Source organism: Euwallacea fornicatus, chromosome 33, assembly GCF_040115645.1.
Source record: "Euwallacea fornicatus isolate EFF26 chromosome 33, ASM4011564v1, whole genome shotgun sequence".
Lineage (NCBI taxonomy): Eukaryota > Metazoa > Arthropoda > Insecta > Coleoptera > Curculionidae > Euwallacea > Euwallacea fornicatus.
In genome coordinates this window covers 1,323,832-1,348,520 of record NC_089573.1, presented here as the reverse complement: position 1 = coordinate 1,348,520, position 24,689 = coordinate 1,323,832, and the positions used below count along the sequence as shown (strand labels likewise).

The window sequence follows — 24,689 nt, the reverse complement described above, 5'->3', positions numbered from 1 at the left end:
CGCGACAAAACGTCTCAACACAATGACGGGGACATCTGACTTAAAATCCGAGACCAGTTCTATATAGATGGCTTTAGTAGAACCGCAAATATACATAACAGAGACGTGAGCTTTCGCGGATTTCGCACCTTCGATGGTTCCCGAATCGTTTTCAAGAGGCCTGCTTAATCTGAGGTTTCCTGGGAAGGATCTTTTAATTTTCAAATGCGGAAGTAAGTTAAGTCTTTCATACAGGAAAAGTTTCAAGTTTTTAATTGCAAAATCGAACACCGTGTAACACCTTTTATAAAGTCGTTGCTGACGGAACAATTAAATTTTTTTATGTTTTTGGGGGAATTGTTCAATTTAGGTAGTTGGTAAAATGGTCATGCGCAATAATTAATTAAGTTAAACGATAATTAAAAGACAAAAGTGGTATATTTTTCACTTTCAGCAAAAGGATAACGTACAGGGTGTCCGGAAATAACGTCGAAATATTTTTGATTTCTAAAGATTAAAATAATAATGAAAGCTGTAAGCATACCGCAAAAATTGCTTTTTAAAGGGACTAGAACCTCCTAAAGGGGACAGGCTAAATATGTTTTTTGCTATATTTTCGAAACAAATTAGAGCATATATTAAACTGAACGGAAGCCATCACTAACATTTATTGTAAATAACTAATAGATTATTAATGATATTTGCCTTGCTCCTATTTCAAGAATGCCTGTTATGTTTGTTACGATGCATTTCGATGTCCACGTAATCGTGCATTGCTTTAGAAAAACTCATTTTTCTGGACAACGATCTGTCGTAACAAAATGAAATAAGCAGACATTTTTCCCATAAGAATGTTTGACATTTAGTAATTTGATTTAAAAAATTAAGAAAAGTCACAAATAAAAAAGCTAGAATAGCATTTACGTAGGAGGCCTCTTGTACATTGCACCTCTGACTAAAGTCTGCAATTATTAACAGAAAAAATACTTTTCCTATTCCAATTTATTAACGTTAATTTTAATGCAAACTGCCTCGAAAATAGTGCAAAAATATATCATCAGAATTCCCCTATTAAGGAGTTCTAGCCCCTTTAAGAAGCAATTCATGGGTACCTTTATAAGAACTTACGTTATTATTTTAATTTCTAGAATAGACCCAAAATATTTCCACGCCATTTATGGACATCCCATATTATGTATAACCATATCAAGAATGTTGCGTTTAATAATAACCGAAAAGGGTGAAATTTCCTCTTCAGCTCTGATTTCAAATTTGTCGGAAGAGGGAGTACCCTCTCCAAAAGAGTACAAATTCCAAAGATGAAGCAACAATTTATCCAGGGTTGACCGTGAAACCACTGACCATGGTAAATCAATTGCTGGTGCATCCATCCGTGACTGAGACCATCGACAGTATTATCCTTTATCATCATGCAAGAGTACAAAACGTGTGAACTTCTTTTCTGATGAGTAACATGATTAACGCTAAAGATATTCTATCTATGAGCATTTTTTTTAAATCTTAATAACCAAGCTAAAACGACTTATGACTCGGTAAATGGATGAATAGAATCGATGCATATCATCTAAGCATACTCTGGAACAAATAGATGAAGAGAAGTATTGAAATCAGGTAGACAGGAATCTCGAAGGTCGAGACGTCTTGTGAAGGCATCTGATCCCAGCCTATATTAAGGCCCAAGATATTTCAAATGATCAGATATGTTTAGAACAGGTTCGTTCCAGGATATGAAAATTTTCTATTGAAAGATTCCATTTCAGATCTGAAAACTTCAAATTGACATGATCACTATCCAGCAACATTTACTCCCCACTCTAGGGTTAGTATCCCCTCCCCCTCCATTTTCTAAATTCGTACTCTGCCCGTCTCACTACGTTAATCAAATTTACGCAGTATACATAGGCATACAGATGTCTTGTTCATGTTTAAACACACGAAAATAACCTGAGTTAGAGCCCGGGAAGGTTCTGGATATTTTTTTACCACGAAAGTAATACTGAGTAGGACCAAAGTAACCTCTGGTAGTGAACATACAAGAGTTACAAGGATTTGAAGGTGCATGTGCTTGATACGAGAAAAACGATACGATATAAACCAAACTTCAAAAGCTAATAAACTTTCGGTTGGACTCGATCCATTCGAGCTTTTTTCAGATGCGTTAGAAACTACTCGGAGCTTTGATGTGGCTTTTCTGGCTTAACACGGAAAGCAGCAAACGCGGTTTGATGTTATCCCACTGTCTGGAATAAACCATGTGTACCCATTTTGACTACACCCGTTCATCAGCTCCATACGGAGGAAATAAAATTGTAGATTTTTTAACAATTTGACTTCTAGTGACAGGAAGCAGAGATGAGCAATTGAATATGCGTTGCTCTAGTCTGGTTGAGATAAATTCATCCTGAGGTGGTCTTGCGATATAAATTCCCACGTGTCTTTATTATCCGAAGAGAAATACGTCTTTAATACGATTCATCCAAATATTGCTTAGTGTGCAATGGGCTGAACATCTTGACTTTGAAGATATTCAGATGACATTATCTTATCTGTGAGTGAACGTGTGCAGCAATTAGGATATCCACTTCAGAAAGAATATGAAAGATGTTATCAGCTAAACGAATATTTCTTACGTGGTTCTAGAATGTTGTACCCACTTCTATTTAAGGCATTCTAGAAGATATTTTACAAATAACGAGGAGGTCTACACCGAAACTAGGTGATAACCTTCCCACACCTCGTCTGATGCTGTCTGATATAAAAAATATTTCTAAGTGGCAAACTCTGACTAATAAAAATAGCTCGTCTTTACGGATGTTAGGAAATGCGAAGAAACAGGTAATTTCGTTGAAAGTCACGGATTTCGGCTCTAATAGTAGATAATACCACTATTGGCCGTGGTTAAGAGGAAAAAAATGGTGACCCTGAATGTAATATATTTCATTTGGTACCTGTGAAATATCGTCTGTGATCTTCGATGTAGGCCGAAGGTGCCCGCCACGAATAAACTCAAAAAGGGATGTGAAGTTAGAATCAGAAATTTTGATTCCAACGACATGTGTTATTTCATTGCCATGGGGGTAAAAATCCTTAATGAAAGAAGAGTTTTCAACAAAAAAAAAAAATCCCGACAAATCGGCCTTATACACGTTTTACTATACCATGACTAGCTAATTTCTCACATTTAACATTATCCGATGATTTATATTAATGTGAAGATTTCACTTTCGCCAACTCCCAAAACTCCTTCAACTGATCATACTCAGAAATATGTGTCTTGACCAAATCATAAATTGCAACTTGATTAAGGCCAGCTGGAACATTGGCAGTCCCAATACCGAGAGGACCAAAAGTCATCCATCAATTTGTTGAACATTGTTTACTTGTGCATTTTTCCATGTGACACACATGTATACAGGGTAACTTTTCGCAAAAACAACTACAAAAAATAGTAATATTGATAGAACTATTAATAATTAAAAAAATAACAATATAAACCAGTATAACCTAATGTATAAATGTTTGAACTGTGCTGCGTTGACTTCCCCATAGTGGGTCTACCGCAGCTCAAAGTCGTCAACAACTTCTCTTATCATTTGAGGAGGTATTTGTGGAGCCTGTCGAGTAATTTTATATTTTAACACTTCTATGTTGCGCGGCTTTTTTAAACACACCCTGTGCTTCAGATGACCCGCTCAAAAAAGTCACGAGGGTGAGGTCAGGCGATGTGGCAGGCCGCTCCAATTACCATGTTGCGCGATAACTGTTCGATCTGGACATGGGTATATTACATGAAATGTTTTCAAAATTTCTCAAAGAACTCAAAAACGTCATAATATATATGGGGTTCTACAAGACAAAAATGAAAAATTACATTGGTCACTTCGTGGGCAACCCTGTATACGTGTCTCTTATACCGACAAAAAAAATGCGCAAATAAATACAAAATTTGACGCATTCCAGCATTTTCATGAAAAATATATCCTGCAATTTTTAACGAGTTTACGCGGTATTTTTGGTCCTCTATGTATATATCCGAATTGGGTAGTCGGTAAGTGAGGAAGGTTAGTACTTAAATGCACTTAACCTTGTAGAATGGAATCCGAAAACAAGCTAAGTGAATGAAAACAAGGTGCGATGTCTATTGGTATTGAATGAGTTCAATAAAATACTGATGATGATGATAATAGGAATCACCCAATAAAAAACATTGTTAGTCACGCCTTTTCTTACTGTTAGACACCACTTGATGAAGGTTTTGTTTGAAATATCAGTACTAAACCTTTCCAGGCTTAACTTGTTGCAAAATTCTTGGGTAATTAAATTAAATGATCAATCAGAATCAACCAATGCCCCGCGAGAATGAAATTTGTATGCTCATTTTGATAAAAGAACTTAATGAAAATTATTGGATGCCAATCTCGCGAGCATATTAAAGATCAAAGGAATGTTATCTAGTAGAATATCATGTTTGCATAGAAATTGTATGAATGCACATGAAGAAAAGAAACATTTATCAGTAGCATGGCCAGTGCCGAAAGCAGTTCTTACATAATAAGAAAAAATTGGGATAAAAATTGCAACTTAATGTATTTGGCTTAGTGTTATTAAATAAGTCATATTTAAAGCAGTTTAGGAGTTTTGTCAAGTTGCGCTTAAGATCAAATAGATTGGGGTCCCGCGTACTTAAGTGCGCCTGCCCTATTGGCTATTAGATATGCGCTTTATTTATCAAAAAAATATAAAAGCTCATCCATAGTCGGTAAATCGGCATAATTTTCCAGTTCTCTCTATTTACGTAAAGCGATTTTACACTCTCTAAAAAGATCCAGACGTAGTCAAATGTGGTCTGCGAATCGACACCTAAAGCAGTAATAAATTTGAAATGTCCAGCTGCGTTGTCTTAAAGTTGATTACATTGTATTGATTACACGTGACAAAAGTAACTAAAAGACTGAAACAAATTCAGGCAGAACGGATCAACGATAATCAAAATGGAACATTCGTGAACCCTCTTTCCCTCATAAGACCAACAGAACAATTCAGTTCCCTTCTCTCTTCAATTACTCTATTGAAACATTTCTAAACGTATTTTTTTATTTTCTTATGAAGTGTTCTTGTCACAAGAGCAGAAAGACCTGATGGTCGATGGCGTTTTTCTTTGAAAATAAAGATGCTATAGATAAGGTACAGTAATGCTCTCCCTCTTTCTAATCAACAAATTGGTATTTTATATGGGCGGGTCCAATTCTTGGAACTCGTTATCCATATTAATGTTCCCGACTTAATAAAAATATAAAAAGTTGTTGTGGTATATTTTTGGAAAAAATGCTCTCAAATCCTTGAAGAAAATAAAATAAAACTCATCTCAGAATGAAGAGCGTCCTAAGTTAAATTGCTGAGATGATGGCAATGGTAAACTTGAAAACAAATAGAATCATGAATTTTTCTTTGAACTCATAGGATTTTGTGGATACCTGGCATGGCCTTTCTTAAATATATATTAGGAACTCCATCTACTGGCAGTACTAGTTAAATAGATTTCTTAAGGAAAATTACTTTTCTTTCAAAAACTGCACGCTCAGGGCTGCTTTCTCCACCTCGATGGTCCGCCATCAAACCGACCCAAAATGTTTAAATTCGTTTGCTGCTTCAAAATTGTTGTAAACAAAAAATAGCGAAAAACTGTATGTGGACTGTATTTTAATAATTTGCAGATACTTGCAAAATGCTAAAATTACAAATAGAGCAAAATCGCATGCGAGTATAATTTTTACGGTCTCTCCTTTTAAGGCCCCGAAACACCATAAACACCAATCAAGGTCACTGTTCGAGAACTATTTTTATGGTCTGTTAACTTTGGTAATCGTTCATTTTGATGTAACAAGTGTTAACCCGCCTAGGAATAGGGGCTCAGGATTGCTTTTTTCACGAGGTTAGAAAACTCTTTCCGCATCTCAAGTTAACGCACGGTGTAACATTAATGCACAAAATTGAGCTTCAAGATAGGGATGTTTCTATTCTTGAAAAAGCATCTGCAACGATATTCTCATGATCTGTAATGTGAACGATTGTAGTTGTGAACTGACTAATAAAGTCCAACTGGCGCAGCTGCCGAGGTGAAGCTTTATCTGTCTTCGCTGCAATGCAAATGTTGACGGTTTACGATCAATTTTATGGTTCACGGCCGTAAGCGCTATAGTGTTATTCGGTTTTACTAACATTTTTTTCGAAATCTTAAAAACGACCGAAATCTTTGAGTATGGAAAAGGTAAAAAAAAGTATGGAACTTTTTACATAACCAACTTTTTCACAAGTGGGTAGGGCGCAATGGATCAATAAGATGGCCCGCGAGATTGCCAGACTTGAATCCGTGTGATATTTATATATTTAGCGTTATGTGAAAAGCTTGGTGTTTACAACTGAAATTGGCACAGTGGCAGAGCTGCGTGAACGGATAGAAAACGCAAAAGAAATAATTGAGAGAACAACGTGTCTTCTAATGGCGTATACAAAGCTGTGGATAACGCGGAGGACAATTTCTGTAAGTAAAACCGATAGCGATAATATGGAACATCTTTTGTGGCGAGGTGAATAATAATTAAAGGTCTTATTACTTATTAAAACTTTCTTATGCTCTATTTCGGTTGCTCTTGAGACTTGAGAAAATGTTCCTTAAAGATTCTGCCTAGTTTTTGGAGGTATGTGTCGTGTTAAAAGGAAAACCGCTGGTCAAGATTCACGCTGTACATGGGAATATATTTTCGAATACTTAGCTGATGGCACCACTCAGTCTTTTGTAACGTCCAAACGGTCTCCAATAGCTTTTTTCAGCGCCAGGAGACATCAGGTTCAGATCAGATTCACACAATGGAAATTTTTCCGTGGTAGATTGCGCAAAGTGTTACTCAGTCTAAATTAGCTAGTTCATGAACATACACACCAAGACTCATTCTGATGATAGAGAAGGAAGCATTTATGCATGTGAACTAGATGTCTGGTGCTTTCTCATTAGAGATCTCATTTAATCATTTCTTCGCAGACTTCCGCTCGGTACCCTCCTCGTGTCGCATATTAGTCAAGTTTTAAATTGGACTTTCTGAGTTTTGCTCAGCGTGTCTCGGCGAAGTTCAGAAAATTCCTCCTGGCCATGTCAGAACCACCAATTGAGGTTCTAGATTATAACAAACATTCTAAAATATTCTTCGCATTCCTAAGGAAAATTCGCAGGATTCTTCAGTTTTTCGATCTTCCGAAAGCACACCCAAAACGACTTCCGGGAATTTTAGAATAATCCTCAAAATCGAAACGAACTATGTGAATAAGTATGCACAAAATTCTTGAGTTTTTAACGTTCTAAACCATCTATCACACAAGATGTATAATTAATTCCCTCTGCAATGATAAAATCTCTACATCTCATTTTGAGCTTGTCCTCAGGAATTTATAGCAAAAATTAAAACCCCGTTTACACGAGCCTATAAATTCATTTTTAATAATTCCGAACATGAAACCTCTCATGTAGCACCCCCATATAAGTTCTTGGGCGATATCAAATATCTAAAGAGCTATTTAGTCGGAATTATTTTAGAAAGCAAAGGATAATAACTCTCACGTATAGTTTTTATTAATTTGTTTTAACTTCTCGAGTATATTAAATTTCAACATGTAAAACCAGGAGATGTGGCAGTAAAATCATTGTCAGATCGTAAAAGTTTAAAGTAATTTATCAACAAAGCTCGTAGCGAAATCATTTTAGAGCCATTGGAATATCGTACCAATAAACTATGGTCGCGTTTGACTATTCCGGAAGATTTTCGGAGATGTTTTGCCCAAATTTATAGGTTTTGCGGAACCTTTGATGATGCTGATCTGAAATGACGAGCTGGGATTTATTCCAAAGCGCCAAGCATTTGCGTGGCATAGTTTAATAATTAAATTATTCCCAATAAATCACCAAATCTAATGGAAACCGCCCAGTCTGGCCTTAGTCTCTCCGAAAGAATTTACTATAAATATACAAATAGTTCTGGGAGTGACACAAATTGGTATTCAAAGTTTAGATTTTATGGTAATGAACTAATTATAAAATAACCATTTGTAATCGTATTATTAGGTCTTTAGATGTTCTGATGCGAGGATAGCCCCAGAAGTACACGACCTAACACTTATAGAAAAATAAATCGAAGATATTCCATTAGTTCTCAACACAGTCTATTCTGAGTTTGGCACGCTTTTTCCAGCGATGGCGTGTGGCTTCTGTACCACGTTTATAGTGAAAAGCTTCGAACGTTTCGAAATACGTATCGGACTCGGACCCCACTTGTTCGTTATTGGCAAACCGTTTCGAGCTGAGGCATTTTTGTCAATTTCCGAAATTGAAAATAAGCCGAGGGAACCAAATCTGGCCAATATGGTGACTGCGAGTTAAGTTCGAAAACGAGTTGACTGAACTTGGCCCTCGCGACTACGAAAGTGTTGACTGGCGCGTTGTTTTGGTGAAACAACTTTCTTCCTCATCAAATGCGGTCACATTTTACGAATTTCTTTGCTCAAACGCCGCAACAAATTTGTATATTGTTCTCCGTTAGTTGTTTTCCCTTAAGGGAAATAGTCGATAAAAATGACACGACGTGCACCCCAAAAACCTGATGCCATCATCTTTCCTGCAGATGCGACGGTTCTCGCTTTCTTCGGAGCCGATTCTCCCCTTTGAGCCCATTGTTTTGACTGCTCTTTCGTCTTAAGTGTGAAATGATGGGCCCATGTTTCATTCGTGGTCATGAATCGTCGCAAAAACTCGCTGTTGCGAAACTTTGGCAAACGCTCCTTTGAAATACTCTCGCGACGCCGTTTTCGTTCATTTTGCATTGTACAGCTTTCTCGCGTCCAATTGTTCGGTCAAAATGCAACGTCCAGTATTTTTTCAAATGCCTCTTATGTCTGCTAAATCGCACAATTTTAGCCGACGGTCTTCCGACACCGTTTTGTGGATTTTCGCCACAGGTGGATGGGTCAAATCTGGAGTGTCAGGGGGCCGACCGCTGCGCAAGTCGTCTTGGTGACCACGTTTAAACTCCACCACCCGGCAATTTACAGTTACTAACGAAGGACCAGATTTCCCTCACAGTAGAGTTTGACTCCGTTTTGATGTTGGATAGATCGAGACCTTTCAATCGAAAGTACCGAATCAGAAATCGATGACCGATTTTGTCATATTCGCAAAATCTCTAAAAACGTTCATTAACGTCGGCTCCCAAACCAGCACAAATCAACGTAGCACCCTTCAACCTAGGACTTAACCTTTTTAAGGGTTAGTCTTCATAATATAGGCAAATTTTTAACAAAAAAATAGTCATCTACCTGTCAGGTCGGGTACTTCTGGGATTGTCCTCGTACCTTGCCTCGTGCAATTTGGGCCTGCGAAAAAATTTCAATTCCTAGTCACCAAACTTAGTTGTTGTCGGGCCAGTCTTTGCAGACTGGACATATTCCTTTCAATAATGGTTCTGCGGAGGATAATGGACCCGTCGAAATTTCATTGGAAAAATCTTATCCGATTTGTTACAGGTGCCACTGAAAGCCTCATCTGGAACGAATTTTACTCGATAATAGTATTAAACGTACATTTAAAAATATGGAACTGGAGCATATGAGAATCTCATAGCTGCCAAGGTAGTTAAGTGCCATTTATGAGTTTAAAGGCACCGGGTGTTTTTTCTTTAACCCAGACGCAAATTTCATAGCCGGGAGCAATCGTGTGGGTTTTGCATTGTTCTGAAATATTATAGCTGCATTAGGTGCAATTCTGATCATGTTCTAATTTCGAGATACTCGAAAATGAAATGTTCAACCGAAATTTGTGTTCATGAAGCAATATCGTATTTAAATAAGCTTATTGTCAGCAGCCTAAGCGCGAATTAACACAATTTCACATCGATTACTCAGGCGAAATCTATGTAGTGGCCTATTTACGTTGATGAGTGATTATCAAGACTAATCAACGGAGCGTCTCTACAGGGTGTCAAGTACGCAAATCAAAAACTGCAATATTTATTCCCAACTTGCGGGATTAAAAAAATGATTTTGATGCCTCGTGGAAAGAACACCGGCAGCTTTTGTGTAACGCAAATTGAGTGTTGTACCACTGTTTCTGGAACACCTTATGTATGTCTGTTGTAGGCACCCAACGTGGATTTCTACTCATGTTAGTGGACAAGAAAAAATGTGCGGCTCATAAATCTTCCTCTTGGCAATTATGACACGTTCTTGAGGCAAGAAAATCTCGACTGAATTCATACTCTAATTTTTTTTTATTCACGAAGGAGACCTCCCGTATACCATGCAAAGTAGTCAGGGAGGGAAAATATGGCATCTATTACTTACTTAGCTTATAGACACACGGTGTATCTTTGGGAACCGCTAAGCACATTATTTAGTTTTCCTGGTGGTAAAAGATTTATTATGCATACGTCTTATTTCTGTTTTCTATTACCGTCTAAACGTGTAATAGTCAACTTGTTCTTGGTGAACCCTCCTCTAGTCCTAAAGCGTTTAAGCTCCTTTCAGTTCTAAATTAAGCTCATCTAATTTATCACCTTTCAGAATAACTAACATATCGAAATAGAAATAGAGATTTATATAATGCACATTGTGACGAAGAAAAATTAGGCTAAAAAATGATAATTAACGATCAGTTTCTTATCACATCCTTATCTCATTTCGTCATTAAGCACTTTCACGTGCAGAATTGTGATTCAGAAAGAAGGCGCCATATTAAAGTGCACAAAAACCTATGGGTTTTACGGTTATCGTTTGTAGTGTTCATTTAGTAGCTCATAATGCCTCTAGATGGTGTAAAAGAGAAGGAGAGAGGAAAAGAATTGGAAGGGCCCATGTCCAAAGATGGAACAGTACTCTCAGCAGACTGGTCTCCTAACCGCAAGATCAGGATCGGGGAGAAAACGAGTTGCTACCCAAAGGGACGATCGGTTTTTGGTGTCCGCAGGTTTGTGGAATAAAACAGATATTTGCGATTCTGCTGCGAACTCAACATCAAGAAGTTAGAGACGTTAGTGTTAGCTAAGAGGCCATTAGAAGGCGGGTTCGCGCTAATGGAATAACTTGTATAGAAAGATAGTTACAGGGGCACCATTGTACTGCCAGCGTCGAATTGCAAGATTGGCCATTACCCAAAAACACTTGGTATTAAATGACGACAACTGGAACAAGACGCTGTTTTCAGATGGGTCGCGTTCTTGTCTTAAGGGATCAGACGGAGGTCTGCAAGTGTGGAGAAGGCTTGGAGATACATTTGCATCGATTTGTACCGATCATTTCGCTGTGGGTCCGTTATAATTTGAGCAGGAATCACTTCACAAGCACGCACAGAGTTGATCTTCATACGGAACAACTCTCTGAAAGCTCACAGGTACATTACGGAAGTTCTGGGAAAGAAATGGGGAAAACGTGGCATTTTCAAGCAATATAATGTTCGACTCCTCTCAGTGAACATCTGAACGTGGTGGAAATTAGAGAGATTAATTAGCCAGCATTTAGTCCAGACCTGAATCGCATTGAACACGTCTGGGATTAGTTGAGACGACGTATCCGAGAACATACACCAGCTCCCAGAACTGTGTAATGGAACTCGCGAAACAAAACTCGGGAACACTTTAGTAGATTTTATTCCACTCGTTATGACACACACAACACTGAATCGTTACAAAACTAAAGATCTTAGGCTTTAATTGGCATTTAAAATGGAGAGAGTCGAGAGTTAAGGATGCAGGATTTTCAAGATTTCGGGAGCGTCGAGCTATATCAGTCGTATCGTTATTATTAGGAAAATAGAATAGTATAGAATAGAATGTAGTACAAGGTTCGGGGTATCTTAAATACTAAACATGGGGGTCAGTACCCATAGGCGTGCTCCGGTTTTAGGCAATAGGCAACATAACCCACAGATGGTAACTTTCCAAATTCTTAACCCGTAAAGTCAAGACAATGGTAAGAAAGGATAATTTACAAGGGTGTTGCAGCTGTAGTCTGATTTTGGCAAAAATGAGGATACTTTAGTCTTTTGTCTTGACGAGGAAGAGGAGTGAAAGTTTTTATGAAGGGTAACCCTTATTGGAAGATAATGGGTTCCCGACATATGGCCATCCTGGACATACCACTAAGGCAGTGGAAATCCATAGGCGTAGCCTAAGGGTACATTACAACTGCTCCGGAGCCGAAAGAGTTGCTGTTGCAGGAGTAGAGTGACATTGAACTGGATATGACTCTTAATTTAATTCAGCGTATGTTTCGTCCACTTCAAGCAGTCATTAACGCAAGAGGAGGGAATACACGGGGTAACCCTTCAGTTTTTTTACGAAAGTGAAATTTCACTTATTCCTTTTGTCCCGAAAAGCCCTAACTTCAACTTGGTTCTAATTGTAATTTTGCCGTTTTCGCAAATAAAATCGTGAAAACCAAAAGTAAGGCCTTCGGTTCGATATCGAATATTAAATTTAGTTTACAAAATACAGTGAGATCATTTTAAGTCATCGAATATAAGTCTAAAAAAAAAGAATTCAAAAGAGTCGCGCGATTTTTTAAGTGACCCAATTTCTTTGCTCGCTAGGTATCAGACAGTCGTGTAAATCCGTCAAAGATCATGCCGTGCAGAGGTGCGAGGAGGCCAGAACAAGCGGAATGAAGAACAAATTAACTGGGTACTAGTAAAAATAAAGACATAAAGTAGCTCCGTGTAAGATGACAAAAAATGGGTGTAGCAATTTTGTGATTATCTCTTGGGACCTTGTAGATGTAAACAATTTTTAAATGCAGGTCTTGGCTCACCTTCAAGAGGCAATTGGGCCGTAGATGTGAACAGAGAAAGGCAGCGAAACCGCGTAAATAATAATTGTGGCGACAGTTATTGAACTAGACGATCAAACTTGATCGTATCTATAAGAGCGAACTGATTCATTCACCTTTCGTAGCGTTAATGTTCCATGAATATATGAATGAATTAGTTTTAAATGAACATAATATTCCATCAGGACGTTTCCACGGCTGTGTCTTTGACAACCCCAGAACCACAGTCGCAGGAAGATTAAATGTAAATCAAACAATACCTACTATTCACGATATTATAAATTCAAATTGAAAAGTGCATGCCAGACGTGCTTCGTTAAACGGATATCTTAATTCCAAATACAAACATTCTTGATAGATTTATTTCACGTAGTTCATTCGTTCGGTGACATAGTTTTGTCATATGATACAAACATGTTTTAACACAAGGATAACGACCTTTTGTCTCTAAATCTCTCGAACGTTAAATTTTTTTAGATTGAAACTTGCCAAAAGGTCCCTGATGCAACTTTGAAGCTGCACTTTTAAGCGCCAATCAAGGAAGAAATCTCTGTCTTTGGAACTGTTGGAAATTTTCGAAACGTTTGAAGAGCCATTTTTCCCTTCACATCAACTGGTTTATGTCTACCTCAGGAGCGCCCGGGATAACCCATCCGAAGACATAGAGCCTCGACAAAGTTCGTAGACGTGAAATCTGTATTTTAGAGCACTTCGAAATTCGCAAAAATAACTGTTAAAATTCCCGACGTTTTACGGACCGCAACCGAGTTAGTCCGGGCTAATTGAGAGAACTAGTTGATTTTGGTTTTCCTCCGCGAATTCTCGAGATATTGGTGCTCAAAGCTCAATATGATTAATTCACGGCAATTGAAACTCCTAATAGATGCACGTAGAGAAACGTTCGATAAATGTATCAGGGTCATTTATTAAATATGTCAAACACATTTCGTCATTAGATCAACCCACGTCGTGTTTAATTATCTGTCGCAATCTGTTTGATTAATTGGCATAAATCTGGAGGTCTGTTAGAATCGAGCCAGGGAATGACACCTTTTCATATCGTCCCTGTCCCCCCGTCCTTCATGTGTCCCATATCGTTGTGCGAGAAATTTTTTTCCAAATTTAGGCTCAGCCTCAATTTTTTTGTTCATGTGGTGATCGTAGTTGTTGAGATTCCGAATTGATACTTCTGTCCTAACTCTCTTAACTAAGCTTTAGTAGCTTAATTTAAATTACCAAACAGCCAAAGATCAATTTTTCTAAAATATCTCTTCCAGTCTTTAATTAAGCTAAATGCATCGTAATGCCAAGCTTACAGATACCAAGTTGTCTGTATTGACAAATGTTTTCTTGGAAGGGTATTTTTCTATTTTTAAACCGTAGTTCAACCTGGTTTATGTTAACAAGCATATCGAAAATCCATCTTGAGGATCATTCCTCGTTATTAATTTGTCTTTACTGTATGTTAACAGTTTTTTTCGATTTGACAATCTTCACCGCCGTTAACATAGAGGGGACAAGCCCTTGGTCCAGGTCTAGATCTATGTTAATATCAGCGCAATATTTTCCCACTGCCTGCAGGGTCATCTTATTATTGAACACACACGATGTAAACACTCTCCTGTCTCGAGGAAATTTACCCATAATCTTGGTCGCTGTGTTAACTTACATTAATGTTAATTAAAAACACTTAATCGGCCTTTCGGGCCTCAAGTTGGATTAACCCTGATACCAAAAATTTCCGGTTCTAGACGATGTTCTCAAGTCCTCCATTCAAATTGATTTGCCTATGTTAATATGTGAGAGAAAAAGAAGTTCTGATTCTTTTCGAGATAAAGTGTGTAAAGTTAAAGATAAAATCTCTTCTGACGATCGTTCCTCGTGGTTAATATCAATTGAATTATGTTAACACATTCTTTTGTGATTCCAGAAGCTTAATTTGCGGTTAACACAGCGAGAAATAATATCTTTAGCAGACTGGATTTGTGCTAACACCAACTTCAATATTTTTTCACTGATTTGTTCGCTTAGATTATCGTTTTAGTTGTATATTTAATCAAGCCACAGAGGGTAAAATTCCTTTCTTTTTCATATCCACAATTCGACCAGGACTATTTTTACTTAAATGCCGAAAATCACTGTCTCTAGAGGACCGCTGCATGTCGTTAATGATGTAACTCCTAACGCTAATAATCACTGGTTTTTTCAAAATTTTAACTGCGGTCAACCTCGACTCCAAAAACGTTCCTTACTAGGAGGTCAGTTAAGTTCTCGGTTTACGTTAACAAAGGGGCCAAGTTTCCTGAAATATCCGTGTTAAAGATTAATTCAGCTTCATTGATATTTCAATTAAACAAATGTATTTTTCTTCGACAATAAAGGTTTTTTCATTATCAATAGACCTCGGTTTATATTATTAAAAAAGTAGAGAATTTTGGTTTGTGACTGGTCACTACGCAAACTTAATTGTGATTAACATCGAAACCAAAAATGATCTCTCCCGCAAAACAGTTTAACGCTTCAATTTGTGTTAATATAAATGTTCAAAAAATCTTTTCTCAAGAAGGTGCTTTCACGTTCGTTATTCGTCTCAATTTAACACAGACATTGAGAAATTCCCTCAATTTATCATCTTAGGACTTCAAGTTTGATTAACGCAGAGAGAACCTCCCTTTTTATCATTTTTCATGCCCCTCATCAACTAGGTTCATGTTACCACAGATAGCAATAGTTCCATTTTCCAATTTGGTGATTTCATGACTGTTATCACCTCCAAAGTGACCTTTACTAAAAAGCTACTGGACGTATCCTGTCTTGTGCCGCACGGCCGAGCTAAAGTCTCGCTAGGAGGTTACTTCAGAGGTCCTTCGGCTAGCACAAAAGGCATTTTCTCTTTAAAAGGGAATTTTTCACGTTTTTAATCCCTTTGGTTTGTATTAAGGTAGGTAATAAACACTGATTTACCCGTTCCTCATTTCAGGACCGTAATTGCGATTCCCAGTGAGAACCAAAGATTTGTGTTAACACAGAGTTTAGTGCCGGCAATACCGAGGTGATGCAGTGTCCCTTCAGGAAATTAACTTGCCTCCTAGTTAGGTCTTAGAGTATAAAAAAACCTCCTCCCTAGAGGATCTCTCCACATTTTTGATTCTTCAGAGGCTAAGAATTCCATTTCAGGAAGTTTAAATTGGATTTGCACTGGGAACAAAAAGTCCCATTTCCAAACGATGTTTTCAAGACCTAAATTTAAACTAGTTTACCATGTTAGCACCGAGACGAAAGAATAGAAATACTCTTCCTGGAGAATCCTTGCTCGACTTTGCTTCTCGACTGACGGCGTGAACTAAATATTCATGCATCCGGAGATAAATTTAAAAAAAAAACAAAAAAAACAAAATTTGTTTCACGCCTTAAAGCCCAAAAAGAATGCAAATTGGATAAAAGAATGATGATCAATTTATGTTAAGTCGATTATCCCGTTGACATTTCGATCTTCGTATACGTTTGCATTTGACTGTTGGCCAAGACAATGCGGATAAGGCCCCTTTTTGAATATCGAAATAAGTGCACTGAAAATTCGGACCTATATTCTATGAATAAAGCGGTACTACTTTTATTTAGGTTAATCGGGCGTGAAACTACTCGCACAATTACCCGTCACGAAGTCTCTAAAACTAGCCGGTTATGCGCGGTGAGCAAAGAGAAGAAACATTTGCAAGATTAATTGTCGAGGAGCCACTGGAAGTTGAAATGAGATTAACACAGAAGATCCCCAATGAAATATTGTGGTTACTTTGTCTATTGGAGTCAGCTATATTTGCTTGCGTACATATTACAACACTTAATTCCCCTCACCGCTTTGGCACTCGGAGAATAGAGAAGGCGCGGTGGAATATCCAATTATAGTAATTTACTTTGACCGAGCATTTCAAAATGATTATTCCCACCAGATTTGAAGGGAATTTAAAAATCTAAAGGCGATTCGCATAAAGTGTTTCCTTCGGAAAATATGTAGAAATAACTCCGAGCTCGCTTTGCTAAGATGTCCATTGTCAGGGAGAGTTACGGTTCGTGGATAATGAAATTTTACGATATGTACAAGTCCCTAACGATGCACCTCGGCTCTATCAGCGTTCCGGCACCCCTTTTTAAATTAAATATTAATATTTACCATGAAGTCCGTACCGAGAACGTTCCCTCGCATAATTTAAACCTCAGGAAGACGCGAAGGCTCGTGAAGATTCGCAATGAGTTTGTTTACTTGTAGAACGACCAAATCCAACGAAAATGATAGTTTTGGCGTTTTAAAAGTATTAGGTCGCGTAGTACGAAATGAGTAGAATTGAATTGAAACTTGAGTCATTTTTTTTTCATATGAAATGTTTTTATTTGTCAATCGAAATATGCACCGCCATTATCAATACACTTCTGCCATTTAACGTGGAAGTTCATTGATTCCCCTGCTGTAAAAGCCTGCAGGCCGGGAGTCGACAAACTCGTGGAAGGCAGCTTTGACAGCCTCGTCGGAGTTCCTACCAAGAAGTCATCCAAATTTTGAAAGAAGTGGTAATCAGTGGGTGCTAAGTCGGGTGAAGACGGTGGATGACGATGAGTTTCCAATTCCAACTCCTGTAGCTTGGCCGAGGTGACTTGTGCGGTGTGTGGCCGAGCGTTGTCGTGCAACAACAGCGGTGCGCTTCGATTGACTAATCTTGGCCGCTTAACCGTCAGTTGCCTCATCATTTCGGTCAGTTGTCGGCAGTAGACATCAGCCGTAATCGACTCACCAGGTGTCATGAGGCTGTGATGGATGACACCTGCGTCGGACCACCAAACGGACACCATAAGCTTCTTTTGATGAAGATTTTTTTTCGCGCAATGTTTTGGTGGTTCATCTTGATCCAACCACTGCGACGAACGTCTGGTATTGTCATGTAGGATCCATTTCTCATCACAAGTAACAATCCGATTCAAAAATGGATCGTTATTATGCCGGCACAACAAAGAAACACAAGCTTCGAGACGTCGTTCTTTCTGCATGTCCCTCAACTCATGCGGTACCCACTTGTCCAGCTCTTCCACCTCACCAATTTCAGCCAAATGAGTCAATATTGTTTTTTTGGTCACACTGAATATTAACGAAAATTCGAACGCACTTTGACGTGGATTCACTTCCTCCACGGCTTTCAGATGATCGTTATCCACTTGAGTTTCAGGTCGTCCACGTGGTTCATTTGTTAGGTCAAAATGGTCAGAATGAAATTTCATGAACCAACGAGATACTGTTTGCTGTGAAGTGACTTCAGTACCAAACACATCGTTAATATTGCGAGCCGTCTGAGCTGTTGTGGTTCCACGGTGGAACTCATATTTCATTAACACACGAATTTCACTATTTTGCATGGCTGCACAAAAATTTTTATAAAAACAAAAGTTTTCAATCATTTTTAACACTTTAAACTCTGATGGAAAGAGGAAGAATGTGCCTTTTTCACATAAAAAAGTCAACTCCAAATCTAGATTTAGAGTGAAGTTATTCGCAGTTGAATGTGGCATTTCTAGAATCTACTCTTTCCATACTACACGACCTAATAATAGGTGTACAAAAAGAAACTGAGCAATGAAGTTATATGCAATAAAAAAACATGCTTAGACACGTTCAATTCGCCTGCAATTGTAAGCAGGTGTTGTTTATTTATGACTTTTTATATGATAAAAGTTTCAGTTGCTTAGGAGCTGCAGTTCAGTGAAAAAAAGGAAAATGGAGACATGGATATTTCCAAGCAATATTTGAGAATATCAATGTTGTTCTGTTTTAAACTGAAAAAAAAATGCTGCTGAAACAAGAGAAATGGTTAATTCGGGTTGGGGAGGTAATTCTGTTGGTACTTCAACCGTTAGGAAACGGTTCAAGAAGTTTCGTGAGGAAAATTTTTGTCTTGAGGACGATCCACCTGCGGGTGTCGAAAAAAAGTTTCAAGACGAAGAACTGCAAACTTTACCGGATGAAAATCCACGCCAAACTGAAAAACAGCTTGCAGAGCAGTTAGGAGTAACTCAACGAGCAGTTTCAGTTCGATTGCATCGAATGGGAAAAATTCAAAAAGCAGGAAAACGGGTTCCTCATGGGCTAACCGAAGACAATAAAAATCGAAGAGTTGACATCTGCATGAACTTGCTTTCTCGGTATAAAGAGAAATTATTTTCTGCATAATATTATTACGGGAGATGAAAAGTGGATTTTCTATGACAATCCTAAGCGCAGAAAAACGTGGGTTGACCCAGGCCAGCCATCCACATCGGTTGCAAAACCAGACATTCATGCCAAGAAAATCTTACTGCGTGTCTGGTGGGATTGTAAAGAAGTCGTTTACTATGAGCTTCTGGAACTCGGTCAAACTGTTACGGCTGACCGCTATCAGGCCCAAATGATCAAATTAAGCTCTGGAGGAAAAAAGACCATTTACGAGCCAAGGAAGTCGGAAAGTGATATTGCTGCATGATAATGCTCGTCCGCATACAGCTAAACCGACCCAGGAACTCATCTCCTCGTTAGGCTGGGAAATACTCCAGCACGCGGCGTATTCTCCAGTCTTGGCTCCTTCCGACTTCCACTTGTTCAGATCCATGCAGTCTCATTTAGCTGACCAGCGATTCTTTAACGTTGAAGATATTCGAAAATGGCTCGATAACTATTTTTCGTCGAAACCACTAAGCTTCCATCACGAGGGCATCCATCATCTACCCAGTAAATGGCAAAAGACCATGGACAGTTATGGAAATTATTTTGATTACTTATATTTTCAATAACTATGTTTTTAATGAAGCTAAATTTCACCAAAAAATGCTCAGTTTCTTTTTGTACACCTATTAGTACCAAGAGTTTCCCAATACCAGGCATTGACCGCTGGCCTTGCAAATGCGTCTTTCACCGTTCCGACGTCCGCACGTTACTTAAGAAAGTGACTGTTATTAACCTTTTGTATTCAAAATTATTAAAACGATATTTTTAACCGGATCACGTACCGTTTCGGCGAAACATATTTTTAAATACAATACTCATAACCAAATTCTAGCTACGCGATTGCCATGGTAAGTCGAGACACCTTCTGCAAGAAATTAGAACGGAATTCGAGATTAAAATATTCATCGACTAACTTCCATATGGAACTCCTTTCGCCACCTGGATTAGACCAATGTGATAAATTTCAAGCTAATGCCTTGCAGGTTTTGGAACCACGTACCCGCAGCTTCCTACTTTTTGTCTACATGTGCCATATAAATTATTTATTTACTCGGTGTCGACTAATACGTTACACGCTTGATGGGCTTGGGTGTACCATATTATAAAAAATATCTGATTTTCCCGGAAGAGACGTCTTTTTCAAAGATAATCGACGTCGACGTACACGTGTACAATCGCTTAGGCAAATAATGGAAGCACGATAAAATTGCTGAGGAAGAGACGTCAATAGTTCGCAATTCTTCCATGAACGGGTACGTGCGGCTGTCACCGACAACATTATTACCTCGGGCAAATATTCAATTTGAAATCGATATCTTCCCATTCCCATGTACATTCCGCGTGCCGCGTGCAACTTTTCAAAGTACTTTTTCACGAAATTATTTCCTCCTCATTATTAATTTTTTAGTCGTTTTTTAACTAAAATTTCGTTTCAGTTGAAAATCCAAGAGAAAACACAGGGCGTACACAGAGGAGGTACATAATTAGATGTTTACTGGTGTGAATCGGACGAGAAAAGTGTACAGAGACAGTTTACAAAATTGGAAACAGCCTTGTAAACTTTTACTCTATTTCAACCAATTATGTACAGAGCTAATATTTATAATTCGACAAATTACTGCGGGATTATCATTAAAGCTACGGAAAAGCTTTATACAGGGTTCGTCATTACTCCGGCCTTGGTTCTCGGTGTCCTTGTATAAATACCAATATGAAATGTTTAGTACCGTACTCATTTATATCGGAAAGCTGCATGATTTAATAATATTTTTGCTTATACAGAGTGTTCCGTTTCCGCTAGGCAGCATAAAGTTATAATTTTTTAAATAACAATCCATAATTTTTTTTATGCCGTTTGGTGAAACCTTAATTTAGAAGGAAAATGAATTAAACATTTTTTAAATTATTCTTTTTTTATGGGTCTCCATGAGATGTTTCGCCAATATGAAAGTTCCGGCATTCGCAAGGAACGCAAGTACTCCTTTTGGTCTGTCATACCAAAGTGAGATCTCCTTCCCTTACGGGGAGTGCCTTTGAGGTTCCTCGGCCCTCTCGGAGAAGATATCTATTGCCCAGAAACGAATTCTATGATAGATCATCGGTGTTTCTTACACCACCTCATACTGATCGATTTTTAAAAAGCAAACTTGATATAGACTTCAACATTTCAATGCAACAACTAAACAAAAGTCGAATAAAATACTAATATAGACAAGAAAACAACCTCGCAGAATTCGCAAAGCTGTTTTTAAATGAGGATCTCTCCCTATCCACATTAATGGCATGAAGAGCATTCCATTTGGTGTATTGCTCATTGTGAGTTCAAATGTTCGGGTCTGTACGCAGCTTCTAAACATTTGGATTACAACCAATCGATGGTTCAATCTTTGCGTCCAAACTGATGTTTTATTCGGAGTTCTGTTTGTTGAGTGGTGAAACATTCAAATCTGTACAAAGCTACAAGCCCGTTCCATAGCTGGGATCAACCGAAACTGACGCTCACACTCTTAAGGAGCGCAGCGCCCATCTGAATGCAAGGGGCACTATGATGCTCACTATAATGTGCATACACTGATTGGTTTTCAGTGTCTTGAATTTTAATCTTTGTTTGAATGGAATGTGAGTATCGCTATCGTATGAGCCAGTCTATACGTTAACTTACGCAACTTGGACGAGGGCTGTTTTTTCACCTCCGATCATGTTTCGGAGTAAACGCGAGATGCGCGGGAAGTAGGCCTACGCAGCGATCGATTACGCAGCCCTTCTACCGTAACCTCTGCCATTAGCGGCTGCCATGCATCAGTCATAACCGAACGAATGGCAGTATAACGTGGCCCTTAAAATCGGGGTTCCCGCCAAGTGTGAATCAAGACGTGTGATTCATTTTCTAAGGATAAGAATCCGTCGGTTTGAAAATTCATTCCAGAATTAAAGGATGCGTACAAAAACGAACACAACAAAAAATACAAACACGCAAAGTTTGTCAAAATTCGAAATTGTAGCAGCCCACGTTATCCAACATCTTCATTCTATTTCTACTTAAACGTTCGTTTTTGCGTATTTGCTATAACTACAAGTACTTTTCCTACTTTTATCTCTATGTACCCGCAGTTCATTTGTACGTATTCGAGTTTAGCATCTATTTTTAATTAAAAAAAAAGAAATAACGATAACCGAAAAATAAACTAGAGCACGAGGGAAATAATCTGAGATTACATAAAAAGTAAATTTCGGGCTCATAGAAACAACTATTATGAGTACGTGATATTGAACGGAAATGTAAAGTAAAGACTCAAATCTATCAATACTAAATGCCTGGTTGATGTGTGGGTCAAGTGGTTCGAGAAGTACGGTAATTGAATTTTCAACGAAATTTGTAAAGCGGCACATTCTTCTCCTTGTAGTGTAGAAAACGAATAAAACTACTAAATTCACACTTGGTTGAGGTATGGATTGTAGCGAACGTGTTCTACGGTCCGTAGCTCAGCTATGATGGACTAGTGGCAGCCGTCAACGGCGGAAATTGTTGTAGTGGAGCTGCGCAAATATCGTGCGCAAACCTGGCTTCTATGTGTCATGCTTTTATGTGAAATACGATTGAATGTTCGAAAAATCAAGCCCTCCTACAGGTTTTCATTAATATTGTTGTAAACTGCTGAAAAGCTGCTCGAGAAAACTAAATAAAATGGAAGAAACCTGAAAGTTTAAAAGTTTACGACTAAATGTAAATGATTTCGAAATACTGAACATCAGGATTCGGACTTAAAAAAGATTGGGAAAATCGCTGAGGACCTCACATTAAAAGAAATAACAGAACAGTAACCAAATTATTTTAAAAGTGCCATGCATTTAAGGCATAATATTAATATACACGGTGTCCCAAATTAGGCTCGATACATCGATCTCAAAAATTATTAGAGATTGTTCGAACTGGTTAAAAACTAGCAAAACCGTACTTTTATGAAACTTTTTGACGTTTCAATATCTATAACAAGTAAGATTTTCGGATACATCCGAGAAAAATCCAAAATGTTGTTATTTTTTTTAGCTTAAATTACCCAGAAATGCAAAAGTTGAACTAAAGGCAACAGTTTTTGGACGCTATTTTTGGCATTTTTCAACGGACATTTTGGTAATACATATTTAAAAAATGATTTTGAGGAGAGAATTTAACTTATGAGCGTCATTTTGGCGTTTATACAAAAAAAAATCACGGGTCGTAAAGGTAATCGTGTGCAATTTGCCATATGCCAAACTGATAGACGTTTTTGTTAATGGGCGCTATCTTCTTAAAGAAAAATTTCAGTCGTTTTCGCAAAAATTTCAGAGTTGTTTCCGTCGTTTTTAAAATTAACAATTAGCCCCAAACGACGGAGATTAAGAACAGGGGTCATTTGCAAACCCCATCTTTGACATTTTTTAATTAATATCCCAACGTTAGGGCATATTTGCAGCAATTTTGTCTAAATGATTCGCAGACTTAACTCGGGTTAATATGAAAATAAAAATGAGACAACTCGTTTTGTCAATAGTGTTTGGATCCTACAATCACGGCGTCTGCACGGAAAAAATACGTTTGAAACGCCCCGTATATGAAATTTTTATCAATCCTTCGCGTCGTTTTAGAGCTCTAGCAGACTAATTTAACTGAGTCAATGCATCATGGTGAAAGAAGCTCCTAAAAGCACCGAAGCCGGTTATTTTCTAGCCTATGCGATACACATATTATTCCGTCTTAAAACCGTTTAATTGTTATGTTGAAAAAGGCATATATTTTATCTTCCGGAGATGACAAGATATAATAGTACCGCGTTTGTTGCTCTTAAGCCGAACCATCTTATAACATAATTTTCTTAGAATATATCTCATATTTATAACACCATTCGTATTATAAATAATACGAATGGGATTTATAACGTGATAAGGAAGTGGTCGGTATATGGTTCTTTTTAGGGATCGGGTTCCCTAGCGAAAATTGTGAGCCAATTAAAGCTGAGATTAGATCAGAGCAACCGCCTCAAATAGAGATATATTAAAGAGAAATTGCATCGTGACATAAGAATTAAGTTGAAATTTATGAAGCCTGCTTGTTCTATTATTAGCACTGTTGCATTATTTTTAGAACCAAAGTTACTCGTGTACGAACTCGTTTAGAAAAAAAAACAGTACCACGAAAAATTTGCTCTCAAAGATCTGGGAATTAAATGAGAATTGGTTAAAACTCTCGAAGATAGTTCGATCCTGGAGGCAAAAAATATAGTTAGCAGATTTCTTATATCCTAATATCTGCTGCTCGGGTTAAAGCAATTAGTCATTAAAACGGTAGTTCTCTGCCATTAATTATCTAAACTAACGCATAGCCGGTAGTAATAATAATTAAACAAACGAAAGAAAAAGATAACCAGTATATCGCCCTTGGTGTCAGTTAATCAGCGCATTAAGCAAGGAAGCGTCGTTCCTGAGATATTGGACAAGAAAGAGTGGCGTTCGTGTGTGGTAAGCCTTCTCGCCTCTGGCGAGAATTTAAATAGAAAAACGTTTTATTTAAATCGCCTACAATTACCTATTAGACGTAATCCGTACA

General features: G+C 37.9%; 1 protein-coding gene across 1 annotated transcript in view; it reads left to right on the top strand.

Moving 5' to 3' along the window:
• The window catches only part of LOC136348516 (fibroblast growth factor 3-like), an 82,372-nt gene that overhangs the window by 44,919 nt on the left and 12,764 nt on the right, over nucleotides 1-24,689 (top strand). The gene's annotated exons all lie outside the window — the stretch shown is intronic.